Source organism: Felis catus, chromosome D4 (assembly GCF_018350175.1).
Source record: "Felis catus isolate Fca126 chromosome D4, F.catus_Fca126_mat1.0, whole genome shotgun sequence".
NCBI classification, from domain to species: Eukaryota; Metazoa; Chordata; class Mammalia; order Carnivora; family Felidae; genus Felis; species Felis catus.
In genome coordinates, this window is record NC_058380.1 from 42,938,570 (window position 1) to 42,952,978 (window position 14,409).

Genomic DNA, 14,409 nt, shown 5'->3' on the forward strand with positions numbered 1-14,409 from the left:
ATAACTCTGAGTGAGGATTATGAGATGAATGGACTTTTACTGATACAATATAAATACTAGCATTGCTTACTTAAGGAAAACTATGTAAAATCCTACACCTTTGACCCATGAAATGGGTCTCACCAGTTCTTTCCAAAGCAGAGAACTTTCTTTCTCCTTGTGTTGTGAATGCACAGAGAGACTCTATTAAAACATTTTTTGTCTGTACATCTATTATATTGCTACACCATTTTATTTTATGAATAAGCCAAGGAGGAACGTTTGCCTCTCATAAATCTTTTACAAGAACAATTCCAGCAAAAGAAACCGCAGATGTAACTGCCAGTTTTAAATTTCTAACAAATTACTCTGCCAGCCCCACGTGTGCTTCCAAGTTGAAAGCTCGCAATACTTGGAAATTTTATGGAGATTCCTGCATTTTAGCTTTGGGATGAACTTAGCCAATGCTAAAGTCATGTTCTTATTTAAGCCTAAGGAATAATGGTGTTTAATGTTTACTTAAGACTAACCTCTGCTACTTTGTCCCTGTCTACTATCTTGCCTGCCTTTGATTCCTTTCTTCACAGATGTCCCCAGTTTTCCATTGAATTCTGTGTTTCATTGGCTTGCAGGTATGACAAACACAAACTCTTGGTGTCAAAAGTAACACTCATCACGTGGTCTCCCCTGAGTACATGAATTCTCCTACTGGACTGTTGGGTCCTTGTGCAAGGAGGATGCACGTCACCTTGGTACTTCTCAATGCTGTACAGTGACCCGTGTCTTGAGGATGTTTAGTTAATGTTTATAGAATGAAGCCAAAATAAGTATCTTTTTTGGCTGTTGTTGAGTTATTTATGGTACGAATTTTGTGCCACATATTTTGTAAAAATTTTGAAATGTGTAAAAAACTGCCACTTCTTCATATGGGGGCATGGTGGTGATATGGAAGCAAGCATCTTCAAACCTAATAACATTATGATGTATATGGCATATATTACAATACAACTCAGGGTATGACTTTAATAGACTTGAGTGGAACATAGAATTTTTTTCTCATAGATACTGATAAAGAAGTAGATAGTTTTATACACAGATATATAGAAATATGACATCAGGTTCAAGGACTCTGTGTAAAAGCAAATACAAGGTCTACTCTTGAATGATTGCTCTTGACCTTGTAAAATCTTATGAAGAGATATTTGTGTATCCCCATTTTTATACTTTCTAAGCTATAAAAGTGGGTTTCTACCTCACCTCATTAAATTTTGCAATATTACAGTTTGGAATTAAATAAAAATACAGAATTTGGCTTGATTTTTCAGCCTGCATTATAAATCTAACTTTGGTAACATTTTAAGTTCTCTTTATGTGTGTTTTTTCCTAACTCAAAAGTCTTTAACAAATCTTTCTTTAAAAAAAAAATTCAACTTATTGAATAGGTAATACAGTCACATGGCACAAACCAGTATATATGTCTCTTTTCCTCTGACCCCCAGCTACCCTGTTTTGCTTCATGGATTTAATTACTGTTTACTATGACTTATGTATCTTTCCAGAGTTAGTTTAGATTTACATATGCTTACACATACACATGTGTGCTGTGTGTGTGTGTGTGTGTGTGTGTGTGTGTGTGTGTGTGTGTGTGTGTGTGTTTTAAATGCAAGTGGTAGCATCCCATATACCTTACTTTGCACCTGCTTTCACTTTAGAGCATATGTTCAATCCTTTCTTTTACCCTGGGTCAAATATTTGTGTTACAGTGACTTTCCATTTGTGGGTTCATGTGAATGTCTGTTGCAAGTCTGTTCAGTAACTGTTGTATGTAATTGAGATAATCTGTAAAATGACCCTATGGGCTAAGCCACCTGCAATATTTTGCTTTCTTTATTACAAAAATGGATAAGACTCTGGCTTCTGTCCATTGAGGGTCACAGTCTCTGTGATTATCCTTATTACCAGCTTCAGTTTCTGACATGTTGGGCAAGATGAAACACAAAACTACTTTAGTAAGCCGCCTATAGAAATTTGGCAAAGAAACAAGAAATGCCTATCATTTATTTCTTATTATATTCCGCCTGCTTAAAAAATGTCTTTCATTTTTGCTCTGACATGTCTACTCTACTGATTTCAGTCACTAATTCTTCTCATCACCCCCACCCCAACTTTTAGAAATTCTAAGGTCCTGTGTTTACTTGCTTAGAATCCCATTGCTGTCCTTCTACACCTTTAGCATATATGCACATTACCTTGTTAATCAGCTTTTCAGCTTGTCCTTGCTGGACCAGAAAATGTCAGGGATGGGAAAACATCTTTTCTTGTCCTCTTTTATTTCTTTACCTAAGAAGTTAAAAAGGAACTGTGTCATTGACTCAAACTGAACTAGAGCAGAATTCTGCCTGTTAGTGGGGTGGCAGTAATAATTCTGTGACTCACACTCTTGCAGTAAGGTGCTTAGTATCATGTGTTCTAAGAGTAGATTTCTGCCTTCTTGTTTGTTTGTTTGTTTATGGTTCAGACAGTCCAAATTCCGTACTTCTAAGGCAGGGAGTGGGAGTAAGAGGAGAAAGAATGATGACTTATTAGAAAGTCTTGTTCCAGCCTAAATAGTTGTGCTTAACTAGTCATGTGTCATTAGACAAGCCATTCAGCATCTCTGATGATGGCATCTTCAACTACTCTGAGCAGAAGACGGCATGTTTACTTTCATGTAGCTTTCATTTGTTTCCCATTGGATTCTCATTTTTCTGATGTCTTGTGACATTTATTTGTGCCACAAATCATGGTAGCCTCGGTTTTCACTCCTGTGGAAAGTGGTGCTACTCACCATTTCTCTGACTTTCAGTGCTGCTATGGAGATCAAACAAGGATACTATATGCGTGATACTACAAAGTACCTGCAGATACAAAATATTAGTATACTGTTTCTTTATATGTGTACTGGAGCTGAACTCCAATTGCTTCACGTGAACCACTCTTGTTTCCTCAAGGAGGATGGGGTTAGTCAGCTCCAGAGAAGGCGGAACTGTTGCTCTGTGCACCGTACTCCCTGCATTCACTCCTCTTTGAAATTCACTTGTCTAATGTTGGTGTCAGATCATTTGAAAAAAAGTTCCTCTTAAATACAGAGAACAAATTGAGGCTTGCTGGAGGGGGTGGGGGGGTTGGGGGATGGGCTAATGGGCATTGAGGAGGGCTTTGTTGGGATGAGCACTTGTTATATGGAAGTGATGAATCACTGGGTTCTACTCCTGAAACCAATACTGCATTGTATGTTAACTAACTTGAATTTAAATAAATAAAATAAAATAATAAAATTCTCGAAATTTGAAAAAAAAAGAAGCAAGTTCCAATTGCCAGTTCTCTCTTACAAGTCATTCTTTTCTGTATTTCAAGGAGATGAGTTTACGGTTAGTCTAGTTGAGTCTGTGCAATGAGTAAAATGCATTGGCAGTTTCAGACTCTCTAATAGAAATGCTTTGAATTACCTACAGATAATTCTTCCTCAGTTTTCAATAGAAAACTGCCCAATCATTTGTGCACAGAATCTGAAGACTAGGAAAAGGCTGCACGGTATTTTCTCCCACATTTACCCAGAGACAGGACAGAGAAGTACAGGTTACAGTCCAGTGAGTTGGGGCCATGCACAAGCGACACATGGCAATCCAAATCTCTGCCTTAGGGGTGCCTTCATGCCCAGTGGCAGATTAATAAAAACAAGAAGAATGGGCATTTTGTGAATCACATAGTTTCCTTAAAAGAGACATGGCTAAGACAGACCTGGAAAAAAGCTGATCATTTAGGATAACATAAAATCTTTCATCTTTACTTTCAGAATATTTCTAATGACTCCATTTCTGGAACATTCCAGATTTAGAATTTTTTTTTTCCTGAATGAAAAATGTTATGATTGACTTGTGTATGAATGTTAGAGAATATGCTCATTTTAGGCTAGCCTTTTCAAATAAAGGCAAATCAGAATTTAACATTGAATTATCAGTTACTGAACATTAAAATAGCTTGCAAAACGTCACAGAATATATTTGAATGCTGTTGATTTTCTTGAGTATATAATTTATAATAAATGAGGGAAGATTTATAATCAATTATCCTTTTATTCAGCAAATACTTATATATTTCCATGTATAAGTTAGTGTTAAGAAAGAATGTTGGAAATTTATGAGGAATAAGATATCATTTTGAATAGTCTGAATTAGGAGAAGAGTCACAGCATAAATATTTGGATTGAAGGAATTGAACAAGATTCTAAAAACGAATAATGCCTAATTAAATAATTGTGTTTTATCCATTCAATCTGTGGGGCTTAGTGATGGTACTGAAAAACAATTCTAATGCTTTTCAAAATTCAACTTAAAAATTATTTTTCAAAATTTTCCTGTGATTTGTGGCCACTTTGATGAAACCTTCCATTAACAGATATTTGCTAACATTACTTCCTCCTTAAATTTCCTTAAATTTACTGCCATTTTGTTCCTTAGGATGTTGAAAGGAAACTATTTTGCATAGCACATTATGCCAAGAGAAAATCACTTTATTAAATAAATTTAAGTAATATACTATATTGCTATTACATAAGACTTCATATTTTGAAGAATAAGTTGGTGTCCACCCTTTTATTTTGGAATAGTTAACTAAGGGCAGACTTTATTATCCAGGAGGAAAATATTCTATTATGAAATGAATAACTTAAATGCATGTTCTCTTTTATCTAGCATGTTTGCGAAGTATTCCCTTTCAGTCCTGGCTGAGGCCACAGGGATACAAACTGTTCAAAACAGGGATAATTCCAGTGCTCTTTTTCTGTTAGTCAAGCCAATGCAGGGAAAGAGCCAAGTTGAGTGGGACACATTGGGATGGTGGGTGCATCACCCAGGACAGAACAGTCATCCCCAGTCCTTGTGCCACAGGAAAGACTTTGTGGATAATCCATGCAGATTGCATGCTTTGATTTTGTTCATTTAATAAAATAATTGGAACAAGTAAACTAGAATCATGTTTTGAGTGTCTGCCCATGTATAACATTTTTGGACTGAGTAGTTAGGTTGTCACAAAACACCCTCTTTTCTCACAGCTTCTGCCTCTTGCTGTTGCAGAGACATTTGGCTCTGCACCTCCTTTACGAGCGGGTGTTCCACGCCAGAGCCAGGACTCCAATTTCCATCCTGGTTCAGAATCCGCAATCACAGAACTCGATATTTTACCCCTCTATTGCCTCCTTTCTCTCCCTTCATTTATGGCATCATGTGTATTTTTATGAATCCCTTCCCTTTTTCAAAGTTAAAAGAAAGAAATAGGTAAACACAGATGCTCCTGCAGTAACTCCATATGGAAACCCACTTTCTAAATGAGCAAGTTGTAGATCTAAGAAATGAACTGAGCTGTCTGTCTCGAGCTTTTCCCTCTGGGAGTGTGCAGCTGGATGGGATTCTTAATTCAAAAGAGCGAAAAGAAGGGTATGCGTGTTGGGGGCGGGGTGTGTGCAATGGAAGGATCGATGTAGTCTGTAGGGACATGCAGGGAAAAATCTGCAAAATGTTAATCTCCACCATCCCAGATGATTCTCAGCCTATTCAGTTGTAGGTTTACAGTAGCATTCTAGAGACACTTGGAATTTGAGAAGTCAGGATTAGATGAACTTTCTGGCTATTTCTTGTACCATTCACAATTTAGGAGTCCTATTTCATCAGAACCAAATCAAAAGGCTGTCTGTAGGAACATGAAGTCAAAGTTCTATTATCACCTCCTTGATCCATAATTTCTGTATTCGCATTTAAGAATCCAGTTTATTAAAACAGATATAAGATTTGAGGGCAGTAACCCTTGTACATTTTTATAGTATAAACCTAGCACTGTGAACTTTCATGAGTGGTTAGGTGGGTCAATGAAAGGATTTTGTACATAGCTTAAAATTAATAATCAATGATTAGATTTTTGTGAAATCTTATTGGTTTCTTTGCTTCTTTTAATTTATAGACATACCATTTTTTGAGGTTTGTAAATGATAAATTCAGATTTTATATGTTTTTTTTTTTTTGAAAACTTGGTAGATATTAGGTAGGCGAATAATTTCTGGAGATATCTTTGAGTCATGAAGCTGGAAAGAAATAAGAAATAGAATTGTTGCTGATCCCCAGCAGAATTATGCTGGTATTCAAAGACTGATTCATAGAGCTGTAGATTTTGCTTGGTGGGTTCAGAGTAAATCCGGGAACAAGGAGAGGGTTGATAAAGATATGGATTTTTAGTAAATACGTTTGAAGCATTCCGTACCATGGGGAAAAACAGTTTCAAACTTCCAAGAGCTTCTCTGCAGCTGGGAAAGTAAATTCCTATAAAACCTTTTTCACGGTTAACTCCAAAACATGAAGGCTGGCTTTAAACACTGTACTGACTCATGTCTTACCCAGAGGGACAGATTCCCAACTCTGTTAAGATGTGCCTGCAAGGATTTCCTGTATCGAGAGATAGAGTAGCTATTGCCTTTGCTGGCAGTTTCTAATCATGGAGTGAGGAGACCACATGTCTTTCAGGATTTAGGTTTTCATCTTTAATTACAGCGGGTTAACCCATAGTGCCTCATCATTCCTTGCTCAAGATTCAGTCATTTGTATGCCTGCTTTATAATTAGTGCCTTTTTCATGTACCATTATAATCTTGAGGTTTTCATTAAATCAGCTTACTTTGTAATTCAATTAATTTAAAAGTAAACTTGATATCACTACCATAAATGTAAAGTCAGTGACACAGGCCATAAGTCAAAGGTAACTAAACATACATGCAAAGAAAACAAAACGGTGTCCTTAAACTCTGTCCACTGTTGTCTGTCCCAGTCTCTTGTGCTTTAGGTCTCTTCATTTTTTGTTAAATGGGAGAGATTATCAAGTCTTCCAAAGAAGTTAAAGAATCGGGCTACCACAATGATCCATAATCCCTCACTTAATCAGAATGGTTGAAAGAGATGAGAAAAATAAACTTGTTGACTTATGATGTTATTTAATGCAGTGTAACTGTGTCCTTTCAGATTATCTTGCATATTCTGGAAAACAATTTGAATATACCTAAAATCCTGGGGACTGTCAGTAGTGAGGCATCCCACATCTCAGGAAACACTGCCATATAATAAAGTAAGGCTTTCAGCACAGAAACTGAAGCAACAATAACAAAATTACAGAGTGTATATTTCTCATATCCCTGGAATGCTAGCATCATCATTTAACTAGTTGGTTTTGAGTTACAAAAGGAAAGATAGTAATAAATGTTTATAAACTTAAGATTCAAAGGTAGTGTTATGTAAACCTGATTAGCTTTAAGGTGGCTTTCAAATACCTAAAATAATTTTATTTTTATTACATATTTGCACTCCAACCTTCTTGAAAATCATGTAATGATCCCTTTATGTGATATGTGCCTATATGTACAGAATGCACATGACTGTTATAAGATTAGCTCTTTACTGAAGTACTATTCCTATATTTTTTAGGTAATGAATGACTGCTATCCTTCTTGAAATATTTTGTTGGTGTTTATTCCTTTAACTTCAACAGCAATTTCCGGGGAGATTTAAAAACAAATTATGACTGTCACATCCTGATAAGGACACTAACAGTGAGGTCAGTAGACAGGCTGTTAGATTGGAAACCAAAGTGGTTAACAGTATAGTGGACTCTTGGGTGCCTGGGTAGCTCAGTTGGATAAGCGCCCAACTCTTCATCTTGGTTCCGGTCATGATGTCACAGTTCATGAGATCGAGCCCCACATTGGGCTCTGCACTGACTGTGCAGAGCCCGCTTGGGATTCTCTTTCTCTCTCTCTCTCTCTCTCTCTCTCTCTCTCTCTCTCTCTCTCTCTGCTCCCCCCCCTGCTCACTCACTCTCTACCAAATAAATAAATACACTTAAAAAAAAAAAAAAAGAACACAGCAGACTGCATTGTAATCTTAGCTCTACTGTTTACTATCCATGTAGCTTTGGTCAAGTTACTTAATCTTTTTGTGCCTGTTTTTCACTGGTAACATAACAACAATAACAGCAGTCTCTGCTTCATTTATTGTACTTAAAAAGTCAATATATGTATATAATGTTTAGAGCAATACCTCACATGCCGTAAACATTCAGAAACATTAGTGGATATTACTACAGTTACTATTTACCCTCGATGGCCTTTTGCCATAATATGAGATACGAAATAGAAAGCATAAAACTACACTGAAACCGTAATCATTATCACCCCCTTGTCATATTTTAGTGAGTGTAAGTAGTGGGCAACTTAGGTTAAACATAAAATATTCCTGAGTTTGAGAATTACTGTTATTCTACTTCAAATCTTCCTGAGGATATTACACAGTACGAAGGGATATTATTCATAGGAGGGCTGGTGTAGTACTCAGCACATAGAGCTGTCGATGGTGCTAAGCTTTACAACAGCAGTAGGACATAGGAACTTGGAGAATCTAGGTTGGAGGCATGCCACCACAGTGATTAAAAGCTTGTAAAATAAGATCTATGGAGGAAGGCTAAAGAAATTTGGATTGTTTACCCTGGAGAAGAGAAGACTTAAGGGTGATTTAGTGCTGTTATTGAAGCATAAGAGGGTTCTTTTTTAGAGTCTCATGGTAAGCTTTTCTGTAGCTCTCCCGAGATCCAAACAGGAGGAGGTGGGCTGACAGTGCAGCACAAAGGATTTAGGGTAGGTAAGAAAAGCTTTTCAACAGCAGCATTTTTTAATAATTTGAAAGGGGGACTGTGTGAGTTTTTTTTCTAGAGGTTTAGTAATAATCATTTGAAGTGGTTTGATCTGGTCCTGCCTTGAGGCATGGGAATGGGGTATTTTGCTGTAATGTCACCTTCCACAAATCAGTAAAGGACTGGCCCACCCGACTCTCAGAATAGCTATTTTATTAAGACAACAACTCTTCCCATCAGCACGAGTGTTAAGTAGCCCCAAATAGTAGAGCCCACCAGGAAGGGCTGCAATCTAGGTTTATTAAGTAGAAACACAAGCATATCAGTCCTGGGGACGAAGGCTCTCAGCTTGAGCCATGATTAACTGTGCATCCCGCTGGATCCTTCTGTAAGTTGTTCGAGTTGTCAATCTAGAAATTTTAATATATTTAACAAGTTTTCACCAGACACACTCTGTGTGATAATAACTATGCTAAGTTCTAAGGATATAAAAACAAGTAAGACATATCCTTTTTTTTTTTTTTTAATTTTTTTTTTCAACGTTTATTTGTTTTTGGGACAGAGAGAGACAGAGCATGAACGGGGGAGGGGCAGAGAGAGAGGGAGACACAGAATCGGAAACAGGCTCCAGGCTCTGAGCCATCAGCCCAGAGCCCGACGCGGGGCTCGAACTCCCGGACCGCGAGATCGTGACCTGGCTGAAGTCGGACGCTTAACCGACTGCGCCACCCAGGCGCCCCGAGTAAGACATATTCTTTACCTTCAAGAAACTCATACTCAGGATGTAAAAAAACAATTACAATGCAGTATAACGTTTCCTTAGGAGCATTTTGCTCTGGGATCCTAGCGGAGAATGCCCAACATGGCCTCGTTGGGTCAGGGAAGTTTCCAATGGATGTGGCCCTTCACATAATTCTAAAGGGATGAATAGGGTTTACCATATGAATTTCAAAACAAAAGAACAAAACTGCAGGAGATTCCATGTATATGGAACAGCATGTGCAAAGACAGAAGATATAAGGAAGAATGGATTATTTGGGTAATTAACTATATGTTTAGAACTGCTCTACCAGTAGGATACATTAACCACAGGTGGCCAGTAAGTACTTGAAATGTGATATCTAGGGACATCTGGGTGGCTCAGTCAGTTAAGCATCTGACTTTGGCTCAGGTCATGATCTTGTGGTTCATGAGTTTGAGCCCCCCGTCAGGCTCTGGGCTGACAGCTCAGAGCCTGGAGCCTGCTTCAGATTCTGTCACCCTCTCTCTCTCTGCCCCACCCCTGCTTGTCCTCTGTCTTTCTCTGTCTTTCAAAAATGAATAAACATTAAAAACAAAAAAGAAATGTGATATCTGAATTAAGATATGCTTTGAGTATAACACAAAGAGATTTCAAAGACTTAATACAAAAAAGAATATATTTCACTATAGTTGTTTTTTATGTGTTACATGTTGAAATGGTGTCATATTGAGATAAAGAAAATAGGTCATTAAAACTAATTTCACCTATTTTGTATTACTTTTTTTAATGTGGATACTAGAAAAATTTTAATTACATATATGGCTCACATTGGAGGTTTGCATTACATTTCTTTTGGAATGCCCTATAATATAAAGTTCTGCTGCAGTGAGGCAAACAGTGGGAGATGAAGCTGGAGAAGTATTCATGAATGATATTACCATGGAAGAGTAGATTTAGAAATTTTATCTGCAATTCACAGTATAAAATACATAATATACTGCAACTTATTGCACACACACACACACACACACACACACACACACACACACAGAGAAACATGCATAGAAACCAAAACAAAAAGTTTGCAAGTTTACTCCTCTGCTTTGCAGTACATGCTGATATTCTCTATCCTATTCTATTTCATATTATTTCAATGCTGGTTGAAACCCATTAAATAGATTTCAGAATCCACTAATCCACTATTGGATCGCAACTTACAGTTTTAAAAATGCTGAAATAGAATCTGATCAACTAATCTGGGCTTTGTCCTTTAGTTGCTGATGTGCCTTTTTTCGGTACTGTGAATACTATTGGATTTATCTGTAGAATCTATCTACATGTGTAAAGGGGATTGGGTAGAATTGAGGAAATTACCAGATGGCAAACATGGAGTTGAAATCACTTCAACAGTCCATGAGAAATATCAGGATGCTGTAAACTATAGCCATGGCATTAGCAGTAAAGAGATGATAATCAGGGAAAAGGTGGTGAAGAGTAAGGGAAACGCTACTTAGAAGGTATATTTAATAATGGAATTCAGTAGGTGATTGGAGGTGAGGCGGGAGAGTGTAAGGGCCAATATATAGTCTTTGGTTTCTAGTTTGAGTGGCAAGATGGAGGTGGTGCCATCTGCAGTGATAAAGAATACAGACAGAACCAATTTGGGGAAAGTGAATTCAGGTTTAGACATACTGATTGGAGATGCCTGCATGATATGTAGAATGAACCATTGGGCAAAGTCAACAGTGTTTAGCTTAGATATGAGACTGTAAGTATAAATGGAAGAACCCAAGGGCAGTGTGTGGAATGAAAAGAGAGTAGGGAAGAGGACTGAATTCTGAGAAATATGAACATGTGAAAATCCATAAAAAGGACAAAAGAGGACAGTGTCGGAGAACACGATCTAGTGAAGCCAGGGAAGGAGAGGGTGTCGATGAGTGACAGCTAGTCATTCCACAGAAAGTCAAATGGTGGGAAAAGCCCGTCTGATTTGGTCTAGGAGGCTATTAATAAAAGATGCTTCCATTCAGGCTTAGGATACTGCAGTTGGGTGAAAAACTATCAGAAAGGAAACAAACATGATAAACTGTATACAGTTGTTCAAGAATTTTGTCTGGGGAGGGAATGTGAGATTAAGGAATGGCAAGAAAGAGGTCAGGAATAAGAATGCATGAGTAGATGAACAAATGACAGAAAATGGAGGACGCAACCTTAAGCAAGTGTTTTGGCCATTGAATTTTTTTTAATTTTAAGAAGGAAAAGATTTGAATTTCCTTATAAGCTAAGATAAATGGGCCAATGGAGAAAAATCATGGAAGATTTTAATGAAGAAAAGCCCTCGAGGAGATAAAGAGGTCTTACAGCTGAACCAGAAGCCATGGAATGAAGAGTAAAGGGACAGGACTAGATAGGGAGAATGGGGGAGAATGGGAGGGCTGTGGAGACATGTGATGGTTGCTGAGCAAAATAGGAGGATCCTTTCCCCAGTCCCACCCTGGGGACTGGACACTGTATAGCTGGTGGTGCTGGATACAAAGGATATGCCCTTCATCAGCATCACTCATCAGCCTGGACAAGAAGAAACAAAGCAAGAAAAGACGAGAGGGATCAAGGGAGTAAGGACCTTAATGAGGTCAGAAATCAAGTGGATTTGGAATAAAAGAGGACAATGAAAGAAGTGAGAGGACACGATAGTCAGGATTTAAGGTTCAAAGATCGGTTTTCTGAGATAGAGGCTTTGTGCAGAATGGCATGTACTCAAGGTGACTGTAATCCCACGAGAACAAGTAAGCCGGATAGAGAACTATAATTCAAATGACAAAGCTAATTTGTTGTTTGTTATTGGATGTTTTCAGGACTAAAATATTTAAAGATTTAGTCATTCCAGACAATATCCATGTAAGCACTTTAGACTTTATTTGGATAAAAGAAGTATGTGTATGTGTTTGTGTGCTCCTCATTCTGTCCAGATACTTGGATTGATGGGCATTGATGATGAGAATGATGGGGATTCCTACCTCATACAAAAGGATCTACATGGTGTATAAATAGTTACGTGAAGTGTAGTTCAGGATTCAATTAAAAGGTTATTAAGTGATTGTGTTGTTTTTACAAATTCTCAAATGTGACACATACTATTATTAAATTATTAGAATATGGCAAGATGTAATGAATGCTAATAAATTCAGTGGACAATCATAATAAAGTTGATTTCAGGTGCAAGTGAAGTGACCTTTGTCAATGGTTACTTTTAGACCCGTGTCTTTTATACACGTATCTAGCAGAGTGCAAGCAAACATATGAAAGGAAGGTGTCTTGTTGAGAAGTTTCGTGTATCAGGGTATATCCTTAAAAAAGTAGATAACTGGGGTGCCTGGGTGGCTCAGTGGGTTAAGCATCCGACTTCGGCTCAGGTCATGATCTTGCGGTCCATGAGTTCGAGCCCCACGTCAGGCTCTGTGCTAACAGCTCAGAGCCTGGAGCCTGTTTCAGATTCTGTGTCTTCCTCTCTCTCTGACCCTCCCCTGTTCATGCTGTCTTTCCCTGTCTCAAAAATAAATAAACATTAAAAAAATTTTTTTAAAAAAGTAGATAACTGTTGTAGGCATGTGCCAATACCTCAGAGAGCAGCCAGTGAGTTAGTTGATATACTGTGTGTTCTGGGATGACTCAATTTGGGGAGCTTGGACGGCAGTGCTAGAGAGATCCAGTGAGGGGTGCTAAATAATGAGATGCATCAGCCTCACTTTCTGTGTGCCCATTGCAGGAACATGATCCTCAACTCTATCCCCATTTGAGAAAAAAGACTCTGAGTTCTGTTTTCATACAGAGCAAGCATAACAGTGCCAAGCCCTTGACAGTGCCAGAAACTTCCTAAGGCTCTTAGTTATTCTGGCAACTATTAGAACAAGAACATTGCCCTTTCTGTGGCCAAGCTTGTGTTTTCCGGGTGGTCCAAAAGCCATGGGCCTTGGGGATCCTACTTTTGGACAGTATTTGTCATTTTGTTCTTGTTTTTCAAGGAAATGATAGTTGCAAAAGCACAAACATGGACAGATTGAAAGCTTCTCTGAGTGTTTTTCTTTACTTTCAGTGGCAACTGTTGGTTTTTATGCTTCTTACTACTGTTATGCAAAGCATGATTTCATGGGATGGTCACATTGCTAGATGTGCAACAATAGGAATAAAGTAAATGTGTGGGGCACCTGGCGGGCTCAGTCGGTTGAGTGTCAGACTTTGGGTCAGGTCATGATCTCATGGTTCATGGATTTGAGCCCCGCATTGGGCTCTGTGCTGGCAGCTCAGAGCCTGGAGCCTGCTTCAGATTCTGTGTCTCCCTCTCTCTCTGCCCCTCCCCTGCTCACGCTCTGTCTCTCTAAAAATAAATAAATGTTAAAAAAAAATTAAGAAAAAGGAATAAAGTAAATGTGACCCTCAAATGTGAGTCACAGTAGAGAAACCCAAGGCTACAGAGTGCTACAGTGTTAGGTCATTTGCCCACATCTTGTAAAGGTTCCTGGATTTATATTTGACAAGTTAAGTCCTGCAGATCTTGACCTATGCTTCAGAACGAACAGTTTGCTAGTACACTGCATGAATCATGTGTAGGAACTCAGCTATGGTGTGGTTTGTTTTTAAAGTAGAGAATGTTATTTTTCTACCTTACAAATAATGTGCCTTAAACATTGGTATTGCCAAAGATTGGTCATAAGTGGATATCTCAGAGTTGGCATTGCTCAGAGAGGAAAAGCAAGCAAGCAAACAAACATCACCTGTAATTCTTATCAACATGTTGTGTAAGGTCCACTTTGAATAGTTAGTAGCCATTAGGCTGACAATTTTCTGTGCCTACTGAGGACTCAGAAGGGTGATGAATCAATCTGCCAGTTCACTCTACCAGGGGCTGACATGCAAAACCACCTGCTGGCTTAGACAACATCTCTTTTCTTTCCCAAAGACAAAATGATACAGTTCCTTGCAAGTAAG

The 14,409-nt window shown here is 38.2% G+C and overlaps 1 protein-coding gene and 1 long non-coding RNA gene across 12 annotated transcripts in view; one reads left to right on the forward strand and one right to left on the reverse strand.

Moving 5' to 3' along the window:
• ADAMTSL1 (ADAMTS like 1) overlaps nt 1–14,409 on the forward strand; it is an 883,534-nt gene that overhangs the window by 133,641 nt on the left and 735,484 nt on the right. The gene's annotated exons all lie outside the window — the stretch shown is intronic.
• LOC109493808 overlaps nt 1–14,409 on the reverse strand; it is a 41,845-nt gene that overhangs the window by 8,765 nt on the left and 18,671 nt on the right. For 4 of the 5 annotated variants that reach the window (XR_006589230.1, XR_006589232.1, XR_002148234.2 and 1 more), the window contains exons 3-4: nt 2,416–2,517; nt 2,229–2,319 (exon numbers count right to left, since the gene is read on the reverse strand). This is a non-coding gene — a long non-coding RNA (uncharacterized LOC109493808). The remainder of the gene's footprint in view (nt 1–2,228; nt 2,320–2,415; nt 2,518–14,409) is intronic. The other variant, XR_006589231.1, reaches the window with a different exon arrangement.